Source organism: Mustela putorius, unplaced genomic scaffold (genome assembly GCF_011764305.1).
Source record: "Mustela putorius furo isolate JIRA1106 unplaced genomic scaffold, ASM1176430v1.1 tig00003871_pilon_pilon_pilon, whole genome shotgun sequence".
Taxonomy (NCBI): domain Eukaryota; kingdom Metazoa; phylum Chordata; class Mammalia; order Carnivora; family Mustelidae; genus Mustela; species Mustela putorius.
In genome coordinates, this window is record NW_025422023.1 from 4079907 (window position 1) to 4096118 (window position 16212).

The following is a 16212-nucleotide window of genomic DNA, read 5'->3' on the forward strand; positions in this document are numbered from 1 at the left end:
TTCCGGGAACAAATCATGTGAATTGGTGTTTATAGAAGGATAATACTTTCCCCCCAAATTTTCCCCCCAAACATATGTGAGAAAGTTCTTATTTCAGAGAGATTTTTTCCAGGAAACTTAAAGCATTCTTAAAATAGTCTAAAATTCTAACAAATATATCCCTTAAAACACTTGCTTTTCTTACTTTTATTTTCAAAACTTGAATTTGTTCCTTTCAGAGGCCTAGAAAAACAAGTCAGTGCTTTTGTATAAATGAATATATCATATTTACTACTGTTATGAAGTCAAATTTTGATCTTCAGTTTACATATGTATATATATGTAAACGTGTGTGTGTGTGTGTGTGTGTGTGTGTGTATACACTTATAACCTTTGTTGTTAGATAAAGCCTGAGAAAGCCTTTTGGGTATTTTTTTACTGGCTTTTATTTATTTATATTTTCAATATAAAACACCAAATCCAAAATCTTCCTCTCTACCACTAGAGTATTCTAAAGCACATACATTAAACTTTAAAAAATCATTTTGTTATAGGAATAGAGAGGATATTTAGCAGGTTTTAATAATTAATGTCTTTTGTGTTTATTGATATTATCATGATAAAATTGTGAACTGTGTATCTTATGGTACTTTTACAAGACACCATTGGCTGCTTGCAAAGGCCATTCCCACTTTCTCCTTACTAGCAGAACTTCAATTTTCTTTTTTTTCCAGGCATCTATCAGGTATCTCAGGGAAGAAGAGATGAATCCCTTGCCTAGCTTAGGGTTGGGAATTCAGTCAATGAGATGCATATACAGAGAGAAAGACAGAAACAGAGAGACGGACAGACATAAAGAGAGAGGCACAGAGTGAGTGAGAGAGAGAGAGATTCAAGGAATTGGCTTATGTAATTGTAGGATGGCAAATTCAAAATCTGTAGGGCAGGTTGGTAGGCTAGAAAGTCAGGTAGGAGATGATGCTATAGTATTAAGGTAGAATTTCCTTTCTCAGAATAATTTAAGTTTTTACTCTAAAGGCTCTCAACTGATTAGATAAAGCCCACCCACATTATCAAGGGTAATCTTCATTTAAAGGATTGTAAATGATTAACATTATGCAGACATTAAGCACATGTACAAAATACCTTCACAGCAACACTTAGATTGGTATTTATTTCAATAACTGAGTACTATAGCCTAGATAAGTTAACAGAAAACTAACCATCACAGTTTTGCTTGGACTTTTTTATAATGGAAGAAAATCTAGGTCTGAGGTCTGGTGGCTAGCAACTCTGACTAGAGTCACTAGTGTAGCATTTAAGGCCTTTCCCCAAAGTCATAGAATTAAGCCTATTTACAGACACTGAAGCCCTCAATTAAGGAGGGATTGAATCCCTTTGCGGAAGATCCCATAATTTTGCCAAGTGCATTTTGTAAATCTTCCTCCAGACCTTCAGGAGAAAGGCCACTGATTAAGGTAACAGTTTATTGGAGGAAGGGAAACACCCAGACCTTTCAGGATTTAGTAGAAACACAGTTCTGAGGTGATGCTATTTTCTGAAGTTTCAAAATTCTACCATAATCTATGGTGAATTATGGTAATATGGTGACAAATGGAGTCTTGACCCACTTTTGTTGTAAAATGGGTACAGCAGACCTAAAAATATTTTATCACGTTTTTTTTTCTAGTTCCTTATGTATAATATTCAGAACAGATAATTTAACAAGATCTCCAACATAAGAAGTAGTGATTATAATGGAAGGAAGAGCCAAGTATGAGTTCCTGGAGCTACCTCCTCTCACCAACACATCAAATTAGCGAACCGGTCTTAGTCCTGTTTCTTAGGTGGGGATTTTAGACATTAGTTTCACCATAAAAACTTTGAAGATACAGATATGGCGATTCCTACAATATTACCTCTTAATGCATCTGACCTATGAAAAAGCTATCTGAGTTTTCTAGAAAGACTGAATAATCATAAACTTAATCAGATGCTGATAATGATCTCAACTATAAGGTGTCTGTCTTTCAGAGAATCTTACTTCTGTTCCTGACACCTGGTGTGTAATTGCAAGGCACATGCTTTTTCTCAATTCCATCTTATAAAAACAAAAACTATTGTGAATTAACCCAGAAATGGCAGCAATATCCTGAAATCTGTTGCTATGGAATCTGCAGGAATTTCGATGATGGCAACATGGAATATCTTTACATTATGACATTAATGACATTGTGCTAATTGCACCAGATATTATTAAATATCCTAGATACCTTAGAAGGATTCATGCATGCCAGGGGGTGAAAAATAAATTCCCATACAATTTGAGCTTGGTGTCAGTCATGGGTCTCCAGAGCAACAGAACCAGTAGAATACATACAGAAAGAGAGAGAGAGAGAGAAGAGAGAGAGATTTTAAGGAATTGGCTCACCTAGATGCCTAGTCATTTTTTGTTAATTCCTTTCAGTCTATTCTTTTAAATATTGCTTTACTTAAGTGTTTTCTAGTTAAATCATCCGGGTGAAAATCTGTGTCCTGTAAGACCCATACTGATAACACTCTCACGTCCAGCGAGTATATATTTATAGATCTTTGTCTCAGCCAGACCTAATACTGAAATGGGTATTTGCAAGGTAACCAGTGAATATTTATTGACTGATAATTGTCATAATGATCACCACTGATTGAACTTCAGTTATCCAGCAGAAATCATGCTGGGCATTTTACATGTATTTCACTTTAGTCCTTGTATTAACCCTAAAATCATTTTACAGCCAAGTAAAGAGAGAGTGAAAGAGGTTACTTGCACGAGATGAAACAGCTAGTAAATGGTGGCATCAGAATCTGTACTTAGATCTGTCTATTACATTATGTCACCATACATAATAAACAAAAACTTATTCACTTTTTTGATTTTAATTTTGAGGTGAATATAAATAGACAAAAATTCCATTATTTCTTGTATGACATACTCAACAGGTATGCAAGGAACTCTAATTCCATTATTCTTTTAAAAAACATATCATCTATCTTTTGCTTCTAACTTGCTACATATCATGCTGTTCATAAGATCTGACAGATTGTCCCCATGTTAGCACCACTAATTCACTGAGATTGAACAAGTAGCATTTGGCATCACTCACTTCTCTAGTATACTTGCCTCACAACAGGCTATGTTCTATATTTTTTTTTTTTAAAGATTTTATTTATTTATTTGACAGAGATCACAAGTAGGCAGAGAGGCAGGCAGAGAGAGAGGAGGAAGCAGGCTCCCTGCTGAGCAGAGAGCCCGATGCGGGACTCGATCCCAGGACGCTGAGATCATGACCTGAGCCGAAGGCAGCGGCTTAACCCACTGAGCCACCCAGGCGCCCAGGCTATGTTCTATATTAAAAGAAATATATTCTACCTATTTCTTTAGAGATCTCTTAGAAGTTTTAATATCACACTAAAAACAGAGAAAGAGCCAACATGATTTTTAAAACCTGGTGATATTGTTGGTACTCCACTTGGCTACAAAGAATCTGATGAAGAATCAGACCTATTTTTTCTGTTTTTATGTGAGAAATCTGGTATTATGACTCCAAAAACTTTCCAGGCGTCTCCTATTGACTGTTAACACTTACTTATATTACAGTAATATAAGCTGTTACATAATTCTTGTCTTGTCACATGGTTGTCACATGGTACAATAGATGGTCATGAATGGAAATGGAATAAAAGCATCAAAACATTATCTCATTTCCTAAAAGGAAATAGGACAGTGTAGGGATCAGATCCATATCTTGTAGCTTTTTTTTTTTTTAATATCTACCAAAGAAGGCCAAACAGGGAAACTGCCAGTAAAACATCAATGTTTCCAGAAGATCATGACCCATGCTTTTACAGGGTGTGTGTGTGGGGGGGTGTAGATGAAGTATAGCCTGAAGGACATGAATCACATCTATGTAAGAAGCTGCAAAAATATTCAGTTTTGCACTGAGTGCCCCGCAATCAGCTAGTTTATTTGATCAGAGGACCCACTCAATGAGCAAATAGCCATGCTTTGCTACATTTAAATTTAATCTAAATTCTAGGTTTTTTTCATTTTATATAATCTTGCAATTTTATTTTTCAGGAAAGAAGCTCCTTTCCTATGGGCAGTGTTTTCCTTGCATGAGCAAAAACTTTTAAATGAATCATTTAGCTTTTTTTTTTTTTTAAATATATACTGTATTGTAATTTCCATTAATACAACAAATAAGAATTTAATTTAATAGAGTAATGTCAATGAATCCAGGAATAAAGTGACTTGTTTAAGTTTAGGGGACAATTCAGAAACAAAAACATGGAGATTGCAGAAAGTAAGGAAAGATTCAGAAAACAAAAAGTTAATGTCATGTTGAAGGGATGAGGGAGCTGATGTAAAAGAACTCCTAATGGCCAAGGTGGAGTAACTCCAGCAAAAACAACAGCAAACAAACAAATAAACAACAAAAAACATACTATTGTTATGCCCAATATAAAGAATAAACATCCATAAAAACAATATCTATACTAATCAGTGATTAAACAAAGAAATGGAGAAGAGACAGATCTGTACAGAAGAATTCCAAATAATTTAACTAGATTGATTACCCATCCCTTTCCAAGAGGTGGGACTTGACATTCCATCCTCCTTTTCCTGCTCCAGAATGGACTCTAGTTATCAACTTCCTTCCAAAGAGGACTGTCTGAAAACATTGGGAAACAGAATAATTTTACATGGAGTAAGCGAGCAAATACTACCTTGCACAGGTTGATCAAGGTGAATGCCATGAGTGATAAGTTATGTGTCCTTGATAGGGTATTGTAGGAGTAGCACTTCACTTCTGCGGTTTTCCCCTCAAAAATATATAATCCTATTCTAAAAATAAGAAAAATACCAGACAAACCCCAGTTGAGGAATTCTTCAAAGTATCTGACCTATACTACTCAAAACTGTCAAGATCATCAAAAGCAAGTAAAATACGGCAAACTGTCACACACCAGAAAAAAAACGATGACTAAATGTGGTATCCTGAACGGGGTCCTGGAATAGAAAAAAGAAGAGACACAAAAACCAGCAAATTCCAAATAAAGTGTGGAGTTTAGGTAATAATTATTTACCAAGGTTGGCTCAAGGCTCTTAGTTAAAACAAATGTTTCATATTTGTAAAGGATGTTAACCATAGAGTTAACTGAGTGAGGAGAACATGGGAACTCTCTGTGCTACCTTTGAAACTTTTCTCTAAAAATGAAACTAATCTAAAGTAAAGAGTTTATGAGAAAAATCAGAAAAAATATCAAGGAGATTAGTAAAGGTCTTTGCAGTCCAAACCAAACCTTTTTTTTATAAGATAAAAGGTTTTTGCTTTTTTTCTTTAAATTTTTACAGCATAAACTCTTTACAATTTCCAGTTTCCATTGTTCAGCACATTCTAGAATTAGAAAGGAATGTTATAGCATGGAGTGAGTGAGAGAGCACTCAGCACATTGCCTTGTATAAAGTAAGTCCTCAATAAATATTTATCAATTGACTGAATAAGATTGCAAATTATTTTTCACCTTGACTTAAGGTACTTATTACTTTGTTCTGTTTCTTGTGTAATAAGTAGATGGGCATAAATAAGACACCTTTTAAAATACGGAAATACTAATCTCCAAAAAACCTTACTAGTATGAATCATTAAGTAATGTAATAGGTTAGTCATCCAAGGAAGTAACTCATCCTGTGAAATGGTCTCTTAGTTTATCCTGGAGGAGATTTGAGAGAGTTCCACCTAATCCATGTGTTTGGAGAGTAGATTCAGGAGTACATAACTGGAATGGGATTGATATGGAAGGAAAAACAGGTGGATCAATGACATTAATATTCTTGAAGATAGCGTAATCAGCCAAAGCATGAAGAGAGGGGACTCTGAGAAGAATAATTTGTCAGCATTTCCCTAGCACTTTCCATGGATGCCTCAGGCTATTATGGCTTGATGTCATTAACTATTAGGTTCATTCAACTAACTCTCCTTGCTCTGATTAATTTTATTTCCCACGTAGATTTTTTAGTGGAAAGAGAATACTCCAGGGTGCTTTGCTGGTTATAGTTCTCATGGTACACTTGCAGATTTGCATTCTGGTCTACTCACTAGTTTCTTGGGCATTGAGTTAACCTAGTTTTCTTTTTTGACAAATATGTGTGATATTTTTACCTACCTCATACGATAGTCTTGGAATTCAAATAAGTGATAAAATGCATAGGCTGCAAATTAGCAAAATGCCTGTATAAGTAGTCATTCATTTTAGAGATGTGTTGATATTAGCATTGCCATTGCTGTTACTGAATCATTTCCTATCTCCATCCTGAATTTGGGCCAGTCTGACAAAGTTGAACTCTTTAACCTGAAAATATGAGAACCAGACATCAAGTGACTACCTTCCGATGGAATGCAGCCTTGCTTGGCCTACCTATCCAGCTGGTTGGCTTTCCCTGGCACCTCTGTCTGTGCTTTCTCTTCCAACACCAGCACCTGAGAATTGGATACTCCTTACACACTCTAAAGCTAGGAACAGGTAGATAGGCGACTTTGGAGGGATCTGTTAATTCATCATTGAAATGAGGCACCTCTGGAGTGGAACATAAAAGATAGTTAGCCAGCAGGTTTAGCAGCTGTGATAAATGGTGTGTGTGATTTAAATTTGAGTAGAATTGTGTTTAATTGAAAATTTGGCCACTACATGAAACTTCCACTAAAAAGATTAGTATGACATTGAAGGGCTGCCAAGGGTGCCAAGAATAAGAAAGCCACATAGGTTAATATTTCATGAAGCAGTCAGTGTTTTATAAAGGGGAGTTCTAGAAAATATGTTCTAGTACCATTTTCAACAGAATCACCCAGGACATTTGTTAGACTGCAGCCTCATTGGCCTCGAAGTTCTAGTGGATCTGAACCTCCCTAGGGGGAATCCAGGAATTTGTGGCTTATTGCCTTGTATAAGGTTTATAGGTAAGTCTTATACAACACAGTCTGAGAACCTGGTTTTGCTTCACACATTGAGAAAGAACACTTTGTTACCAGTGTGGGACAGATTTTATGCCCCCCTCTACATGCCTTTCCAGCAAGTCTTGAATTTAAAACTTAGGTGAAAAGGGGGACAATATGATGTTCAAATATTGTGCCTTGTTAATCCATATTTATAGTCAAATATTTTAGATGTGTTTTGTAAATTAAAAATAATATATTTTAAATAACAAGTGTTTTAATTACAGAAGCCTTTAGTTCAGAAAGTTTATTCTATTTGCAAACAAACAACTAAGCAAGGTGTGTTTCCAGATGCAGAGCAATTCTCCCAAGCCTGATTATTCTCTGTTCATCGTTGTCAGAATCCTTCTGTATTTGAGGTGGTTTTTCTTTGAATAAACATTCTACTGAATACGTATTAGAATCAAGCTCTATCCAGCTTAATCTCATTAATAGAGATCTTAAGTGGATATTAATTTCCTCAGGCCTGAACTCGACAACAGATTTGCTTTCTTCAGTGTCCAGTATTTGCAATCCGTGTAATATTTCTATGAATCCTGATATGTGTTTGTGCTTTCAAAGTCCACAAAACATAATCTAAGGAAAAATACACCAGACTGGTTTATTAGCAATTAAAAGTTCATTCTAACGTCAATTCAGTGGAACTAAGCCCCCAAATAAGCCAACGGAAACAAGCATGAAAATGATTTCCTTCTGGTGACACTGAAGGGGTAGAAATTTGAATTGGAGAAACCTATGTATTATTACTTATATGACTTTGGATATACTTTATAGCTTTCTGAGCCATTCCTCTAAGGTGAATCAATCAAAGAAGATAACAATATTTGTAAACTGCCTGGCCCATCACATGCTAAAAGGACAGTAGCCAAAAGGAAAAGAAAAAGGGATCCTGAATAAATCATAGGAGATTGATGGGGGGACGGGCTGCAACTTCTGGGACTTTGCTTCACGCACACACCCCAGAACTCCTCATTTGAACATTGGACAGCCAGACTCCTCATGAGTACTGGTACCACTACATTATAAAAAATAAGAAGAAAGGAATAAAAGCCTTTGTTTTGTGGCACAGCTAGAACTCTGAGTAATTTTGTGACTTTTGAATTGTAAAGTGAATAAGAATGTTATTTACTTCAAGCAACCTTTCCATTGTACCATGGTTGAATGGATCAAGAATTCTTAATAAAGGCACTTTACTGTGAGAAATATCCCTTGATGCAGCTGACCTTAGATTTCCTGTTACTTTTTTATTCCCTGACTTTACATTTCCTGTCTCTCCCTTTATACATAATGAATAAAAAATGTTCCTACATTTTATATTATTGTGCACATAATTATTTCTTATTAACATTTTATTTTCACATAAAGAGAACAAAATGCCATTTTCCATGAAGAAAAGGAAGAAATAAGGATTTTTATGCCTTACAAATCTTTATAACTATTAGAATCATTACTGTGCTTTCTCAGAAATAGTCCATTTTAAGGGAAAGGGCCTTTTAACCTTTTTTTCTGATTACATAGTGGTAACAGTTCACTAATGAGATATGTTAATAAAACTTAATTGATGACTTTGATTGTTACCAAATAAGGATAAGTGAAGGGTAATGTATTCATGACATTGAACTCTGGTGTCTTTTACAATACTTTTTGAAAAAATCTGTGTACTCTCTTTACTTTGGATTCGAATAACAAGATATTAGAAAATCCACTCAAAAGGAGTGTGCAGTGTTTGGAAAGAATTTTAACATTTTAGAAAAAGGAAGAAGGCCTTTGATTTGATAACTAACATATAAGTTAGAATGTAAGTCATTTTCAGTGTAAGAATGCTTGTTGACCCATACCGAAATATGGGCCCATAATGTTAGATAAAATGAGGACAGAAGAAAGGAACTGAACCTGTGGGAATCTGAGAAAAGAAAATATTCTGGAACTTAGACAACAATTTTCTATGCAACATATAAAACGTTTTTCTTAACAACACAGTTCTTGCCAACATAGTATCTGAGAGTGCCTAAGTATACACTCATTAATTAGTATTTAGCATCGCTACCTAAAAGTTATTGCTAATTAGGTAAGCAAAAATCACCTCTTTTTTTGCTATGTTTATTTGATTACTAGTAAAATTTCATGTATATCTTTGTAATTTTCTGTTCTGTGAATTATTTATGAGCAATGTTCATTTTTAAAAAATTTGAAAATTTGCATCTATTTTTGTGAATCTCTATAAGTTCTCTTTATAAAGTTTAATTTTTATCACTCAAAACTATTGCAAATGTTTTCTCAAGTTTGTCATTTGTCACTTAAAGTACTTTTGATACTTTAACATATAAAAGTGAAATTTTTAAATATATTTAAATTTTCTCTCTGGTAAATAAGTGAACTATTTGAATAGAACTTATGTCCTATTAGCACACAGATGTGTCTTATATTGTGCCTCATCTTTAACACATGTAGGAAATTTTGGTAAATATATATTTTTTAAGATTTTATTTATTTATTTGATAGAGATCACAAGTAGGCAGAGAGACAGGCAGTTGGGGTAAGCAGGCTCCCTGCTGAGCAGAGAGCCTGATGTGGGTCTCAATCCCAGGACCCTGAGATCATCACCTGAGCTGAAGGGAGAGGTTTAAACCCACTAAGCCACCCAGGTGCCCCTTGGTAAATATTTTTAAGTGAATGAATACTTTCAAGTTTAAGATGTTTAGTTATTAATAATTCTGGCAAAAATGGAATTCTAGGGAAAGTTAACTCTGATCTTATGATGACTATTGTCATCAGATAGCTTATTATAGTGAATTTCCATACATATTTATGAGCTAAAGTCAATTAAAAGAAGAAAACCTATCCAAATAGAAACATAATATCTTCTTCTCCAAATCTTTAACTCTAGAAATTTATTTTTTCAATAATTATTGACCATCTCTTCTATATTAATCATGAAAGTTTCACTGATATGCCAGTGAGGATTATTTGGAGAAAATTTTGTTTGTCTCAGGCAAAAAAATTTTTTTTCTAGAACTGTATCAAGATCACAAAAAATAAACCTTGGAGTTGCAGAACTGGGACTCAAAGATAATTAATATCCAACGTTGCTCAATAAGTTACATGGACACAATAAAATTTTGGCCGTGGTGGTGTTAAAACTCCGGAAGGATATCATTGCTGATGGTATAAAATAGATTTTAATTCTCCCTTTGCCTCTGTGTCACCAAATCAACATTCAAAGATGAGAATATAAGCATCTTGTTGGACAAATCTAGGTTACACGTTTCACCTTAATATTCAAAGAACAGCAGGAAGGAGACTTTGCCTTGGCCCTATCTAGTTTCCGAAGAGCACCAGGAGTCCCATAAGACTCCTGCAGTGGAGCAGTGGGGCATTCTCTGGACTAGAGGTTACTGAAAGACAAGACATGACCATATCCTATAGAAATAGAAATGTTCAACAAAACAAATAATCATTTTTTTCTTATAGCTTACTATTTGGAAGAAGAAAAGCTATAATCTGTATACATCCAGTACTAAAACTCTCATGAGTACATGAGAGCATGGTAAAATAAACACACACACACACACACACACACACACACACACACACACTATTTTTCAGGATATTTTTTCAAGTGACAGAAATCCAGATCATCCTAGTTCATGACATAAAGAAGTTCATCAGTTAAGTTACATAAAAAGTCTGGGTTATGTCTGGCTTCAGATGTGTTTAGATCTAGTCTTAAACTGTGTTATGTGTTGGCTCCTCAGTCTCCATTCCTAGGTCCTAATTTCTCTAATGTTAGTTCATTTTTAGACAGCCACTTCCCCACAAGGTAGGAAAACTAATTCTCCAGAAGTCCCAGTGAAACCTCGTAGATCTACAATGTAGATCTTTAATGGAAGATCTAGAGAGAATAAACAACCCAGAGAGAACTTTACACATTCCTAGAAGTGATAATCATAAATGTCAGTGAGAAAACTGGATGGAAAGTTTACCTCACTGAGGAGACATTGAAAAAAGACCAACTCCCATGTTCAAAGTTTTTATTAAAGCTTGATAGTCAGGATGGGAACCTCCATGTTCAAAGTTTTTATTAAAGCTTGATAATCAGGATGGGAACCTCCATTATGTCTGTGTGAGGAGCTCCACAAAGTTTTTTCGTGAAAAACAATGTTAAATTTGATAAAGTTTTTAAAAACAAACCACTTCAAGATTCTGAATATTGACCAAAGGCATACCAAGATAAGTGAAGAAGCATTCAAGATAAATAACTAACTCACAGTTAAGCACAATGAATCTGTGGCACTTTAGCTTGGGGATGGCCACTTCCCATTTGAGATCTGTGGATTCTGGTTCTAACAGGACAGGAAACACAATGACGATCAGTATCCTTAATGCTAGAGAAGGATGACTTGATTGGGAGCAGAACAGAAAAAACTAACTCTTGTAATATTGTCAAAAACATTTTTAAAAAAATATTTTATTTGTTTATTTGACAGAGAGATTGAGAGCATGCACAATCAGGGAGAGTGGGAGAAGCAGATTTGTCACCGAACAGAGAGCCCGATGCCAGGCTCAATCCCAAAACCCTGGGATCATGACCTGAGCAGAAGGCAGATGCTGAACCAAATGAGCCACCCAGGTGCCTTTGTCAAAAAAAAACTTTTATCTTGGTGGCAAAACTAAGGGAAGACTAACACTGCAGATACTTGATCATGATACTCCTGGAGCATGTAATATGTCAGCATATAATCCAGAAATTTAACAGGGGGATGCTTAGAATAAAACAGCTGAAGAAGGACTTGATATAATCTTGTATATCTTTGGTTTTCAGGAAGGCTACACACATGCTCAGGAGAGATCAAAATTGGCACACTTAAAGGTAAACTAACTGAGGTTATTAAATCTGAGTAATAGAAAAATAAATAAAATCAAATTCTCAGAGATATTGGAAACCACTAACTATACCAATGCACATGTAATGAGAGTCCCAGAATGAGGAAACAGAAAGAAGTCACTAAATATTGAAGGAATATTAGCTGAAACTATTCCAAATTTGATGAAAAATATTAATTGACATATCCAAGAAACTCAGTGAAACTCTACATAAAATAATCCATACCTAGACATATCACAGTCACACTGTTGAAAGACAAAGACAAAATTAAATTCTGGAAATCAGCAAGAGAAAAATGACATTTTACACACAAGGAAATTGTAATGAGACTATTGCTGACTTCTTATCAGAAATAATAGATGCTAGAAAGAAATGGGATGACACATTCAAAGGGCTAAAGAAAAAAACTATCAACCAAGAATTCTACATTCAGCAAAAACTATCCTGCAAAAGCTGAGAGTAAGATAAAGACATTTCCAGATAAATAGACTGAGAGAATTTGTTGCTAACAGACCTGCTTTACAGGTTGGTTGTTTTTTTGTTTGTTTGTTTGTTTGTTTTTAGGTGAAAAGAAATGGCTTTAAATGGTGACTTCAATCCAACGAAAGAAATAAAGAGCACTTCTATAGTTTTGTATGTTGGTGAGTATAAAAAAGAGTATAATAATTAGTACTTTCTCCTTTTCTCTTTACTGAATTAAAAGATAGCTGCCTAAAATAATGGTTATAAAACTGTATTGCTGGGCTTGTATTATAACATATGAAGATGGAATGTATATGACAATGACTCTCCAAAGAGAAGGGGAAGGGAATGGAACCATATTAGAGCAAAGTTTTTGTATTTTACTGTAATTTTAAAGGTATTTTTAGAAGGCATGAAAAGAAACAGAGTAACAAGTAGCATATACTAAAATCAAATTGTAGAATAGAAGACATATCCAAACCTATCAATAATTACATTAAAGCAAACAGATTAAACATCTCCACCAAAAGGCAGTGATTGTAATTTTGGATAGGAAAAAGGGATCCCAGTGTATGCTGTCTACAAGAGGCATAATTTAAATCAGAAGACACAAATAGGCTGAATGAAAATGATGGAGAATGATAAACCATTTAAATTATAACAATATGAGACCTGGAGTGGCTAGGGAAGCATCACACAAAATAGACTTTAAAGAAAAATCATTTCTAGAAACAAAAAGGATCATAAAAAGTACACAACAATTTCAAACACATTCATATCTATCAACAGAGCCCTGGTATACATGAAATGAAGAGGTGAACCATAGATTTATCATATGACCTGACCTGTCAATTCCATTTGTAAGTATCTACCTGAATGAAAGGAAATCTATAGTTACTGAATGCCTGTATGCAATATTTCCTGGTAACATGATCAGTCATAGCCCAAAGTAGAAAGAATCCAATGTCCATCAAAATGTGAATAGGGGCGCCTGGGCGGCTCAGTGGATTAAGCAGTGGCCTTCAGCTCAGGTCATGATCCCAGGGTCCTGGGATTGAGCCCGGCATGGGGCTGCCTACTCAGCGGGGGCCCACTTCTCCCTCTCCCTCTTCCTGCTACTCTGCCTACTTCTGCTCTCTCTCTGTCAAATAAATAAATAAAATCTTTAAAAAAAAGTGAATAGATAAAAGTAGCATATCCACGCAAACAAATACTGTTCAGCAATAAAAAGGAGTTGACTACTGACACATGCTGCCACAAGGGTAAATCTCCTATACGTGGCGCTAATTAAATGAAGCAAGAGCTAAAAGCTCACATATATGAATACACTTATAAGAACTGTCTAATAAAGGGAAAATCTATAAAGAGAGAAAAAAATTAATTGTTGTTTGTGACCAGGATTGGGAATGGGGTTAATTCCAAATACGGATTAGGGATCTTATTGGGTTGATGGAAATGTAGTAATATGAATCATGGTCATGAATGTACAACTGTAAGTTTCAAAAAACCCCATTGTACTGGACACTTAAAGAGGGAAAATTCTATAGTATGTAAATGATACTTCAGTGAAGCTATTAAAAATAAAAGCACAGATACTGCATAGTAGCTCAGAGTGTCAGTATAAAGTCTTGAACTTCTAAGTTTTTGTAACATTCAGTGATTTTTTTTAAAAAATGTTACATGTGGTGGAGACTGTAAAAATTTTCTATAATCTGTTTTCTCTTCCTTCTCATACGAAAGAAAAAAAATAAACAACTATTTTTCTCAGTTTCGCATGTGAGCAGTTCTGGCCAATGGACATTAGATAGTAGATACATATTCCATTTTCTGGCTTGGACATAAACTTTCAGCACTATCTTCTTGACCTGATCATTATGGTTAGAAATAAGTGACTTTGACATGGTAAAGACATACAATGAGAAGAGTCACAAATCTGAGAGCGTGTAACTTGTATAAATGTATACACATAAGTAAGAAATTTTAATTTTTATTATATAGGTCATTGATATTCAGGGTTTTTCTTACTGTGGCTTAGTCTAGCCTGCCATAATATATTACATTTGTTATTTTACAGATATCCAAACCTCTACTCTGATCACTATTCATTTTTTATTTTTCTTTCCCAAGATAGTTTTCCATAATCCACTTTTGTTTATTTGCTTTTCTAAAGTGTATGAATGGCCAAAAGAGAAAGTGTGCTTGTGATTATTTCATTTCATCATTAGTCACTGACACAGCTTTATATTGATACATGCTAGGGTAGAGATTGGTGAGATATTATTATACATTTTCCGACCTTTGGTCATGCCTAAGAAAGTGATTTCTTCTTTCTTTCCTCAACAAATAAGGACTGTGATTTGTAACTGTAAGGAAAATTACTTAAAATTTTTAAACTATAATAAAAATCACAACCTGAACAGAAGTTTATAGGCAGAAAGACAGGTTAATGTGTGTTTGTGTGGGAGTTACCTAGAATGAAGCCAACCAGCCTCAAAAACTAGATAATGAGGTTTGGAGGGTAACAGGAGTGATTCCAAGTATATTGAGGTCACAAAATTTAATGAGGTTTTGAGAGAGGTAATTGGGAGAAATAGGAAAGAAAATACTAAGGATTACTCCCAATCAGCAAATTTGGCATAAAATACCAGAAAGCGTATCAGAAGACAGACATCTGGAACAAAGCCATAACCTGTCTACATTCTGGGTATGTGGAAATTGGGTGAATTTGGACAGTGAGATTTATAAGTCAATTCAACGTTCCAAATAAATGAATCTTCTTTGTACCATATTAATCTTCATAATTAATATGTTGTCATACTTTGAATTTTTTTAGCTTTGAAATTTAAAAAAATTCCAGCATTTCACAATGATAGAAAACATCTCTCTTTCTAGTTCTTTTATTTTGATGCTCCCAGTGCTCTCATGAGCACAGGCTCTATAGTCAGACTCCTGAGCCCAAGTCTTATCCTTGGCTCACTTCTGCATTTGCGTATTTATGTGGCATAGACTCTAGGATTCACAGCTAACCCTTTATCCTCTTGTAATTTGATCTCAAGCCAAGTTTATTCTAAATCAGAGTAGAAATCCCATTTTATTTGATTTTGCATCTCCAGAACCTAGCATCTAGATACAGCCACACGAAAGACGAATTCTTAGAAGTTCTTGGAATAATTTTTCATCAGAATTTTAAAAGGGAAAGATCCTAGGTTAAGGCACTGGTAACTCTTCTGAATGTCTAGAATTTTGGGAACTAGGGGCAGGATCTGGGAAAATTTAAGTTACACAGTCTTTTACAAATCAAGGGCAATAATTTTCATTACTATTAAAGGAAGGATACTGCCATTTTATTTGAGTAGCATCCAAAAGTAGTGTAATTTAGCAAGTAGGAGCACAATTCTACATTTAAAGTCCTAGGGAATGAGAACTGTCATATTTATGATACAATGTATGTTACATATTTTTGCAATTTTGTGAAACAAAAGACTATTCTTTGATTGATGAGTTGCAGGAAGTACAGCTTGGATGTCCTAAGCCAGCCAAAATAATGACAACATAAAACTTGAGCTTGCTTCAATTCATCTCTTTTTGGACAGGTCTGTCCCTGGTTTTCTGTGAACTGATCAGCTCAGAAGAAGTAAGGAAACAACTAATATCCTTGAAATACTGTAAATTTCTGGCAGACAAAATACTATTTTATTCTGTGCCTCCTATGAACTGAGAAGAGAAGTAAGAGGTGCTTGACAAATACATGTTGATGTCATTTCCTGAGCGTAGTGAGAACAGTGCAAGGCAGAGTGGGAGAATAGAATTAGCACAGAACAGACTCTTTCATCCTAAGAGCTTTTAATCTTG

At 34.8% G+C, this 16212-nt stretch overlaps 1 long non-coding RNA gene across 1 annotated transcript; it reads left to right on the forward strand.

Annotated features, from left to right (window-relative positions):
• The first annotated feature begins 11835 nt into the window (after positions 1–11835).
• Positions 11836–13222, forward strand: LOC101680070. Its single transcript, XR_199704.3, has 3 exons — positions 11836–11883; positions 12463–12539; positions 13150–13222. It is a non-coding gene; the product is annotated as an uncharacterized LOC101680070 (long non-coding RNA).
• Positions 13223–16212: the final 2990 nt, after the last annotated feature.